Raw genomic sequence first — 11760 nt, 5'->3', positions numbered from 1 at the left:
AAAACATCCAATATCAACTTACTTGAGTTAATCTATTCAGTTTATTTGAATTTTATATTATTTAAACTTAATTCGAATTAACAATTTAACTGAATTTAAAAGTCGATTTGAGTTCGGCTTGATTTGATTCGAGATGATAAAAATATATAATTCAACTTAAAAAGTCCGTATTATTAAAATTATGTTGTCGAACCGTCTCCCGACCCAACCCGAAAAAGGGACCCCAATGGAAAAAACTCCTGGATCCGCCACTGATTAGACCCATAATATGAGCATGACAATGAGTGGTTTGTATTTTCACGTACATTGACTTGGAAGGTAGGAGCGCATACGTGGAAAATAAGGCTAGCAAAGAGAAGCCCATGGTCGTTTGTTATGGATTATGCATAGGAGAAGATAAAAAGTATCGTTTTACCTCCAAACGTCTTAGTTGTTTCAACTTTATCTACACGTTTAACGCCATCCATTTTCTTGTGAAGTTTTAACCCATTTGTTTGTCAAAGTGATAGATTATACGGGTAGTTTCCCCTACCAAACTCAAGAAGCCCTATACAAAATCACTCGCGTTTCCATATTTTATTGAAGGAAATAAATGGAGTTCAACGGGCAAAACTAGTAGGTTAGTCACATAGTCATTGTTATCACATTCATATATGTTTTCTATCAAAATGTTCAAAGATTGTACTTAGATTTGTGTGCAAATAAGCTTATTGAGTTTATCTGACCTCACTATGCAAACAAAATCTTAAGCTAGTTGGGAAGTAAACGTTTCAGTTAGAAGTATATAACATATTGAGTTTTCTTTTTTGATTTCCTTGCTAGGGTTTATTAATTTAGTGTTTCTTTAGAAATGATGCTTGTTAAATCACAAAATCATATTCATCAATGATTGCCATTTGTATGATATCAATTATCAACATAGCGAAGCATCAATGGTTTGTACTTTTTGTAGTTTTAGTGTTATCCGCATAGTAGGTTCTGACTTGCAACCCCTCTTGCAGCCATGAATTTTGTAAACTTTAAGCCGAACCCTTCGGGTTTTAAGATCTATGATGATTTTGGCTTTTGTTGTCTGTTTTTCCGTATGAAAGTTTGGGTTCTTCATTGCTTTTGAATACTTTTTTTACATTCTGGCGACGATGATGATTAGCTCGTCCTAGTCCTCCTCATCATCACTAGTTCACTACCACTATACACACCCCCTTGTTGTTGGCCCAAAATGGATCTTTGATCTCTAGACAATCGAATAACTTGAAATATATAAAATGAGAGTTTGAATACAATAGAATACAATTGATGAGTGATTTACAAATGAGAAATCTATCCCTATTTATAGTTTCTAAAGGGTGCGATCCAATAGACGCATCTCTTCACGAACGGGTGCGTCTCTTGAATATGTGGAAGTAAATTAAACATGAAGCGGTGTGTCCTTTGATTGAAAAGTCATGTCACTTCCTTCTTGTGGGTGCCAATCGACCAAGGGGTGCCTCCCAAGGGATTTCGCCACCCTTGGGTGGTGGTTACCAAGTTCTGATTTGTCACAAATAGTCCCTCAACTTTGTAACCGCCACTCTTTTCTTTAATTACCATAAAACCCTTGAACTTAAGGATGTATAGTGTCATGACCCCCGACCACACCCTGGACGGGAGCCGCGACCAGTCAAGTGGTCCGGTGGTTATTTTGAAAAGTATTGCAGCGGAAATTTCATCAGGACCGTGAGTTAGAAAAAATATCATAGTTTAGAAAACACCGGATTTTTATTTATTAAATAGATGGTATAAAACCCAAGTTCTACAAAGGTAGCTTTAATAAGGGATAAACCCGAATATATGAAACCAGGTTTTCTTAATTTAATTTAATTGATAAAATAAGCCACTTCTTTAAGCCTTTCGGTGCCGTATCATCACTCTTGTTCCAATCTACTGTAATTACCTGAAACGCGTTTTAAAAAGATTTGGTCAGCAGGAAATACTGGTGAGTTCATTCATTTTTATACAAAATGACACATTGTTATAAATTACAGCATAAGAGCGATTACAATGGCTACTATCTTATTTTTATCTGGCGCCGTGTCACCTCCTGGTGACGATGGTCATACCACCATTGGGTCCTTTCACCCAAGTAGTGATGATTGTCACTGTTAGGTTTGTTAACCTAACCGTGAGAAATTAGTAATGTGCACAATACCCCACTTGCCAGTGATTCAAGATAACCAAGACTTAATCCTTGTAATTATAACTTTCGAAAATAATTTGAGTATTGTAAAACTTTGTTGATAAAAATAGAATGAATCACAAACTGTGAGAAAAGAGAATGGACTCACCTTGTTAGCATATAGTCTTAATTAAACAAGCATCTTGATTCTAAGCATCTACTTTGTAGTTCTGTATCTTCTGATGATTAAGCATCTATTTTGATTGTATAGCGCAGAGTTTGGGGTAGTTAAACATTGATTTTAACAGAGGGGAATACGTATTAGTGTTAACTCAATCAGACCTAACGATAGTCACGATATCCGGACCATAACGAAATTCATAAAGTATAGTCTTATTTAGACAGCCTTTGGCATTCGTCCGTTGGTCTCCGAATCGATCGGACAGAATATCGTGTTGGTGATTATCGGTTAGAACACCAACGTATAGAGAGAAGAATAGAAGAAATGAGCAAAGAAAAATGAATCCTAAGCTTCCTATTTATAGGTAGGAAATATGAAATTTCCAGGAAGTTTCCTATATACTTTTCTAGGAAGTTACCTATACATTTTCTAGGAAGCTTCCTACCCACATATATATCCTCTTACACCTTCCCTGCACCTTCCTTTGATATTATCTATCTCATATATATTTATTTCCATGTATATCTATCTAGGTGTTTAATTTACTTAATTAATCTTGCTTAGCTTAATTAATCTTGCTTAGCTTAATTAATCTTGTTTAATGGTTTAATCAAGTAATTTACTTAGTCGATTAATTAGATAACGTTATTAGCTGATTAATTAACTTACTTAATTAATTATTCTCAACTGGTTAATTACATCATTTACTTAGTCGATTAATTAACTTAATTAGCTGCTTAACTGCTAAGTTCTACTTAACCATTAAGTTTACTTAAATACTAAGTTTACTTAATTGCTAAGTATTCTAGTTAAACAGCTCCCCGAGTATGAGTTCTAATTCTAGATACAATGGAACTCGTATCAGTGTATTAACTCAATTCAACTTTAGCGATAATCACGAGATCAAGACTCACAACGAATGACAAAGTATAGCCGTATATAGGCAACACTAAAACATCCGTTGGATCAGTTTCAATCAATCGGATTTATACCATGTCCGTGACTAGAGTTGTTACCCTGATAGCGAGCAGAGTTTCGGGGTTTTAGGGCGTTGTGCAAAGAAACGGAGATACGAGAGAGTAAGTTCGTCAAAATTTGATCGAACTGGTGCACCGATTTCAGTCCCACTGCTGCCTATTATATACCCCAAACTGGCACCCCCCGTGGGTCGCGACAGCCTCCCGGGATTCTTCCGCGTATCGCGGGAGACACCCGCCTAGCCTGGACCTGCCACGTGTCCAGTATAGGCCTGACACGTGGCGCCTTACGGTGACACGTGTCTTTGACCGCCTTTTTTCGTCCAATCACGTGTTTTTCTCGATTCTCGTGCTAATACTTATCCCGTAAGCTCGGGTCTTGATTCCATTTGGTTTGGTTTATAATTGCGAGTTTAATAAAGGTACTTTTGTGCGGGTTGGTTCATCAACCATCAGGTTTTCAAGTTTTATCGTGCATACTTCGGATTTTGTTTGTGGATCTTTCCGAGGGTTGTTACATCCTCCCCACCTTGTTTTAAATCTCGTCCTCGAGATTTGCTGCAACAAGTGTGGTTACTTTCGTTTTATCTTCGATTTCCAAGTATATTCTTGTCCACGCTTTAAAATCCTACTTCATCTTGACCAGAACTAATCTCGTATGTTTTGGGTATTCTCATATTTTGCTTGCATGGTCTTTCAGTGAACATAGATTTTCATTTATTTTTATATCTTGAAGAGGTACTACTAAAGATTTATCAGCAAAGCATTTCCTTAAATCACTTACATGAAATATATCATGTGTACCTACCATTTTTTTATAGGCTACCGGTCCACTTTCTTAATGGTTTGACATTCCTCAGACTTAACTTTCCTTTCTTACTGAATCAGACTATTTCTTTTCATGGAGAGAGATTTTTAGTAGTATTCTTTCTCTGATTTGAATTTCTAATGGTTTGCCGATCTCATGGCCCGATAGTTGTTTTTTTTTCTCATATTTCTGCTCCACATAATGGATGGTACCTTCATCCATAAAGTGTTTCAAACGGGCAACACTAATACTTGTAGGTTAGTTATCGAAAAATCTTATGGGTGATAAGTGATAGTCCTATTTTTGCATATGTACTTAGCACATCTTTCTATGTAGTGTTCCTTCATACTACTTAAAACAAGTCGGGTTAAAATTTCCCCAGAAATGAAAAGTGAAATGACTATCTTGATTTGATATAATAAATAACGGGATTCTCTGTAATGAGACCGTTTGATCCCTAGATACTTAACTAAGCGTTTTATACTAAAGGGTTTCCTTCCTTGGTAGGAATTGAGCAGACTTGGTTAATCGATCCACAATCTCCCAGATTGTGTCGTTACATTTTCTTATGTTGGATAATTTGATAACAATATCCATTTGTTATCAATCCTCTTTCCATACTGACACTTCTAATTATTGAAGTCAACCTAAATATTTCTTACATTCAGCTTTAACTTGTTAACATATTAAATACTTAGAGGCATAACTTGCTATCTATCAGTAATTTTTATAAATCTCTTGATACCTCATATTACTTACACGATGCAACAAATCCTTAGTCCTTTGAGCTCCTTCAAGAATTCTTTCTCATAGGTTTCCTTGATTAGTACCCAAATTCTTTTCTTATGGAATCTCCAATTCCATTAATTCCTTTTTACGATTCCTTCATTATTCCTTTGTAGGTGAGGGTATAGGATTAAGGTTAAGGACTTGTAGGTGAGGGTATAGACGTGTTCTACCTTTTCCTTGGGAGACGGGGGGTTAGATTTCTATTACACTGTAGGTAGACCAACATATGATGTTTTCCTTGTTTATATGCATATATGTTGCTTACTGATGATTTATCTGCCTACTGCTACGCGATTTACTTGCCCGTTTTTCGTCTATCTGTCTGTTGGTTGTTTTGGAGCCGGGGGTCTCTCAGGAAGCAGCTTCTCTATTCTTGAATAGAGGAAAGGTTTGCCTACATCCCACCTCCCCCAGACCCTACCAATAGTTCTGCTATTTGTGGGATTTACTGGGTATGATTGTTGTTGTTGTTGTTGTTCATTATTCCTTTGTAATCCTTCAGCATCATTTTTGATTGCTGTGTTCTTGGGTACTATTTAATTATTTCATTAAATCTATTCGTATTTTAATCTAAGAGCACATACTTGTTTTAGCTTCTTATGAAACTTATGACTTAAAGCATCAACTACTTCCTTTTGTGAGATAACAAGCGGTGTTGTTTCTAGTCACAGACAAATTCTGAGTTTCTCCTCACGATCGGGTGATAGTCCAAGTAGATTCTCTGGAAAACGTCAGTCGGACTTTCCTTCATTTCCATGCCTCTAGTGAACTCTGAGACCATATACGCTATGTCTTACTTCCGTGCATAACTCGCAGCTTTCATTACAGGGACGAACTTTGCCGGCTGGTCTGTCTTGTCTTCTTGCGGTCACTTCTCCAGTTGGCTTGCAGACCTAAGTCATCAATCACCTCAGGAATCATTGTTGCCATTTTATTCCTTTTTATGAAGCAGACAGATCATGTGTTTTGAAGATCGGGTCTCACTATCTTAATGTCTAAATTTTGAAGCATACATTACTTCATTTTTCTTAACATATATACTAGTGGTTAGGACAACTTTAGTCCTTTGAGCTCACGTATTGTTGCATCAATTCCTTTGTTACTGAGAATCTTAGTGGGATTATAGATGAAGAGAGTCTTGATAAGTGCATCAAGTCATGGTTACTTTTATCTTCGCAAGAGTAGAATTATTCTTATTAGCATAAGTTTCGAGGCGTTTCTGTGCCTAGCACAACTTTAGCTACAGGTTTCCTAATGCGTTAATAATCTAAGGTAGCGCAAAGGGAATTCTGATACTTTCAATGGCTTCCCAACTTAAAGGGTTTACATTGTTTATCTTGTTGCGCGAGTTACAAGAAGGATGATTAAACGGAGTAATGTTAGATATTAGAATTATGGTTGTACACAAGAGATTCCTGATAAAGAAGTCTAGAATTATTATTGACACACATGCTCGTGATTTATTCTAAATTGTCAATCCTTATGGTTTGTGGATTTCCTTATAGATATACATATCTATATAATCATATTTTTCACATACTGTAATATTCATACCATTCATAAGGTCAATGTATTTAACAGATCCATGTTTTCAAAAACAAGTCAGACATCAGGTCATGATACTATTTAGGGAATTCTGTCACTTGTTTGACATATCCTATACCCCATCTTACCCGGTTCTCGCCGGAGAGGTAACCTCATCTTACCCGGACAAGCTGGAGAGTCTGCTACACCATGCCCAGTCTTGCCGGAGAGGTAATTTGCATTTCCCATAAATAGATCTTTCTTAAATCATGATTTTGAAAGTGCATATTTTATTATGGCTTGCATCAAGAAGCATGGAAATTAGTATTCTCATGATGGATCATATTCTAGAACCAAGCAGTACCAATAAACAAGAAATAACAATGGCCAAGTGTTATAGCTTATTTACCATACTTGCAACGTTCTAGTTATCATCCTCACGGCATACCAATACCCATCACACTTTATCTATGCAAGTAATTAGCTTATCTCGAAGCTTGTACTAAGGCATTTTCTTAGGTTCAAGTCTAAATACTATCTTGGGTGCTACCAGTTAATAACAATTTCCTAACTCTTTTATTCAAGCTTAGGTATTATTACAACACCCAATTGCTTAAACCAGTGGCTTGGCTCTGATACCACCTCTGTCACGACCCCCGACCACACCCTGGATGGGAGCCGCGACCAGTCAAGTGGTACCAGTGGTTATTTTGAAAAGTATTGCAGCGAAAATTTCACCAGGACCGTGAGTTAGGAAAAATATCAGAGTTTAGAAAACACCGGATTTTTATTTATTAAATAGATGGTATAAAACCCAAGTTTTACAAAGGTAGCTTTAATAAGGGATAAACCCGAATATATGAAACCAGGTTTTCTTAATTTAATTTAATTGATAAAATAAGCCACTTCTTTAAGCCTTTCGGTGCCGTATCATCACTCTTGTTCCAATCTACTGTAATTACCTAAAACGCGTTTTAAAAAGATTTGGTCAGCAGGAAATACTGGTGAGTTCATTCATTTTTATACAAAATGACACATTGTTATAAATTACAGCATAAGAGCGATTACAATGGCTACTATCTTATTTTTATCTGGCACCGTGTCGCCTCCTGGTGACGATGGTCATACCACTATTGGGTCCTTTCACCCAAGTAGTGATGATTGTCACTATTAGGTTTGTTAACCTAACCGTGAGAAATTAGTAATGTGCACAATACCCCACTTGCCAGTGATTCAAGATAACCAAGACTTAATCCCTGTAATTATAGCTTTCGAAAATAATTTGAGTATTGTAAAACTTTGTTGATAAAAATAGAATGACTCACAAACTATGAGAAAAGAGAATGGACTCACCTTGTTAGCATATAGTCTTGATTAAACAAGCATCCTGATTCTAAGCATCTACTTTGTAGTTCTGAATCTTCTGATGATTAAGCATCTGTTTTGATTGTATAGCGCAGAGTTTCGGGTAGTTAAACATTGATTTTAATAGAGGGGAATACGTATTAGTGTTAACTCAATCAAACCTAACGATAGTCACGAGATCCGGACCATAATGAAATTCACAAAGTATAGTCTTATTTAGACAGCACTTTGGTATTCGTCCGTTGGTCTCCGAATCAATCGGACAGAATATCGTGTTGGTGATTATCGGTTAGAACACCAACGTATAGAGAGAAGAATAGGAGAAATGAGCAAAGAAAAATGAATCCTAAGCTTCCTATTTATAGGTAGGAAATATGAAATTTCCAGGAAGTTTCGTGTATACTTTTCTAGGAAGTTACCTATACATTTTCTAGGAAGCTTCCTACCTGTAACACCCCGTGTTTCGGAAGTCAAATTCAAGGTCAAGATTGAAGTCAGAAAAGATAGCTAATTGCGATCTGTCTCTCCTTGCTCAATTCCTGTTTTGACTTCTTTGACTCGTAGATTAGTCAATTTTATTGTATCTTTAGTTGTATTATGTGGAGTATCTATTAATAATCGCATTGTAATCGCTATTTATCGCTTGTTTAATCGCTTTATCTCTATCGCACTCGTAACTCGAATTACGCATTTTGGTTATTACGATACGTGTGTGTGTGCCTTATGTGTTATTTGTGCATGTTTATTTATGTCATGTGTGGTAATCAATCGAAACGCAATCGAAACTCAATCACAATCGAATCACAAATGCTAAACGAATATGAAATATAGATGCTTGTATGTTGATATAGTAGTTGGGATTAAAAGTAATTTGACTAGGAAATTCTATCGCATCGCAACGCTCGCAGTCGCAATCGAAACAGCAAAACTCGTCACGCCGAACACTCGAACCAAGCGACTGATCGATCAGGAGGCCAGCCAATCGACCAACCGTTCGATTGACCAGCCGATTGATCGGACAGCTGTTCGACCGGGCTGCCATCCGATCGACTGGCTTCAAACAGTTCAAGGCATGCGGACCGAAGGAGTTCACCGGAGAAGAAGGCCCTACAGCTTTGTTTCAATGGTTTGACTCAATTGAAGTTACCCTGCGACAGAGCGGATGTCCTGATAATCTCCGCACATTGAATGCGACCGGCGTCTTCTAGTCCCGCGCTCTAGACTAGGTGGACCACTGAGAGGAACAAGCGTGGAAATGATGCAGCCTTTCGTCTGTCATGGGACGAGTTGAAGAACGTTATGCTCGAAGAGTTCTGCCCTCCCCATAAGCGCCAAAAGCTGGAGGATGAGTTCTAGCACATCAAGCAGAAAGATGGTGACAACGCTGCCCTGACTTCTCGCTTCAAGTAGCTCAGTATCATATGCCCCGATCAAGTGAAGACTGCTGATATGACAATCAAGAAGTATATCTGTGCTTTGTCCGACTGTGTTGCAGATTTTGTACATGCCGCAAAGCCAGCAACGATTGAAGAAACCTACTTGCTTGCCGCCGAAATCAACGACAAGCGAGTAAAAGCTGGTTTTTGGGATAAGCCTTCAAAATCCCTGCATCAAGCTACCACGCTGCCTACACCACCTCCACCACATCTCAGTCATCGAAGTCCTCTCGACGCAAGAGGAAGAACAAAAACAGCAGGTCCAGCAACAAGAACTGTGTTGTCACTACCACTGCTGCTCCACTGCAAGCCGTACCGGCCCAGCAGCAGCCCCACCACCGTCCAGCACCAGTTACCTATGCACCGCCTGCCAAGCGTGCATACACAAGCCCCCACCCTGTCTGCCCAACATGCTCTTATCATCACCCGATGGGTCTTGCCTGTCGTTTCTGCGCTCACTGCAATATGTCCGGCCACTTCACTGCTAACTGTCGTACTAGTCCCCGTCAAGCCCCAGCTCAAGCCACTGCTCATCAAGCTCTACTCCCAGCACCGCAAGGCCAACAAGCGGCTTAGGCAACCGCGGTCAACGCCCGAGTCTGCTTCGCATGTGGTGATCCCAACCACTTTGCGAACATGTGCTCGAACAGGGTTGTGAAGCAAGAGCCCCAGCAGCAGCCTCAGCAGCAACAGCAAGCCGCACGCGCCAGAACTTTCAACATCAATGTGTGCCAAGCCCAGGCTGACAACAACGTGGTCAATGGTACGTTCTTTGTGAATGGTATTTATGCATCGTGTTTGTTTGATACTGGAGCCGATAACTGCTTTGTGTCGTTCGAATTCAAAAAGCTCCTTAATCGAAAGCGCTCCCATCTCCCCTCAATATTCGATGTCGAAGTTGCCACCGGAAGGACTGTAGTCGTTAATTCTGTTATCCGTGATTGTACCCTTAAGCTCAACAATCACATCTTCCCAATCGACCTTATTCCGATGCGACTCGAAAGTTTTGACGTCATAGTAGGCATGGAGTTTATTCGCGAAAACCATGCTGAAGTTGTGTGCTTCGATAAGATGATTCGATTCTTGCTCGCGAATGGTGATTTATTGTGTGTTTATGGCGAAACTGCTTCGAAAGGCCTTAAGCTCAAGTCGTGTGTCCAAGCTAGCAAGTATCTCCGCAAGGAATACAGGGCTTTCTTGGCTAACATTGTAGTAGCGGAGGAGGAAAAGAAAGGGAAGACAAAACTAAGCGACGTCCCCGTGGTGTGTGAATTTCCTAATGTGTTCCTTGAAGATCTCCCAGGTTTACCCCCAAGTCGTGATATCGACTTTCGTATCGACCTCATTCCTGGAGCCAACCCTGTTGCCAAAGCTCCGTACCGACTTGCTCCATCCGAGATGCGTGAACTCTCGAGTCAACTCCAGGAATTACTTGAGAAAGGCTTCATTCGCCCGAGCACCTCTCCTTGGGGCGCGCCAGTCCTTTTCGTTAAAAAGAAGGATGGGTCGTTTCGGACGTGCATCGACTATCGGAAACTGAATAAGTTGACTATCAAGAATCACTATCCCCTGCCTTGCATTGATGATTTGTTTGATCAGCTACAAGGTGCTACGTGTTTCTCGAAGATTGATCTATGTTCAGGCTATCACCAGCTACGCATTCAAGAGGAGGATATACCCAAAACCACTTTTCGCACTCGATACGACCACTATGAGTTAGTTGTTATGCCTTTTGGTTTAACCAACGCACCCGCGGTTTTCATGGATCTGATGAATCGCGTGTGTAAACCATATCTCGACCGTTTTGTCATCGTGTTCATTGAAGATGTCTTGATCTATTCCAAGTCGAAAGTCGAACACGCGCAACATCTACGTTTGGTTCTCGAGCTACTCCAAGGGAATCGACTCTATGCCAAGTTCTCCAAGTGCGAATTCTGGCTGGAGGAGGTTCAATTCCTCGGTCACATTGTAAATAGTCAAGGTATTTACGTCAATCCCGCAAAGATTGAAGCAGTTATGAGTTAGATTACACCAAAGAACCCGTCTGAAGTCCGTTCTTTTCTCGGACTAGCGGGCTATTGACGGGTAGTCAGTAGGACAACCCTTAAGTGGTATAAACAATATTAAAATCCCACATTTAATCGGGTAATTGTCTAGAATTAGATAACTACGGTTGCTTGTGTTTCAGGTACATTTGGGGCTTAAAAGTGTGGAAATGAAGCTTCGAATAGGCGCGACTGGATTGGAGTTTGAAAGACGGAGAATAAATGAAAAAAATCAATTGTTGGTATGGAAGAATTAAGAGGATAATATTATAGAGGACGAAATTACGAGAACGTAGGCGAAAACGGTGAAGAAACGGAGTTGAAACGAAAAAGTTATGCTGAAAACAAAATTACATGCTGAAGCCTACCGTAATATACGGTAGCTACCGTAAATTACGGTAGCCCCCAGCATTTTTCTTCCACCGTAAGGCAGTAGAGACCCACCGTAAGCTACGGTGGCCACCGTAGCTTACGTTGGAG

The 11760-nt window shown here is 39.4% G+C and overlaps 1 long non-coding RNA gene across 1 annotated transcript; it reads right to left on the bottom strand.

The window, feature by feature from the left end:
• Positions 1-1235: 1235 nt before the first annotated feature.
• Positions 1236-2649, bottom strand: LOC110867289. Its single transcript, XR_002551486.1, has 2 exons — positions 2325-2649; positions 1236-1933 (listed from the first exon to the last, which is right to left on the bottom strand). It is a non-coding gene; the product is annotated as an uncharacterized LOC110867289 (long non-coding RNA).
• Positions 2650-11760: the final 9111 nt, after the last annotated feature.

Source organism: Helianthus annuus, chromosome 7 (assembly GCF_002127325.2).
Source record: "Helianthus annuus cultivar XRQ/B chromosome 7, HanXRQr2.0-SUNRISE, whole genome shotgun sequence".
In the NCBI taxonomy this organism is placed as follows: Eukaryota; Viridiplantae; Streptophyta; class Magnoliopsida; order Asterales; family Asteraceae; genus Helianthus; species Helianthus annuus.
This window is presented reverse-complemented; position numbering and strand designations above follow the sequence as displayed.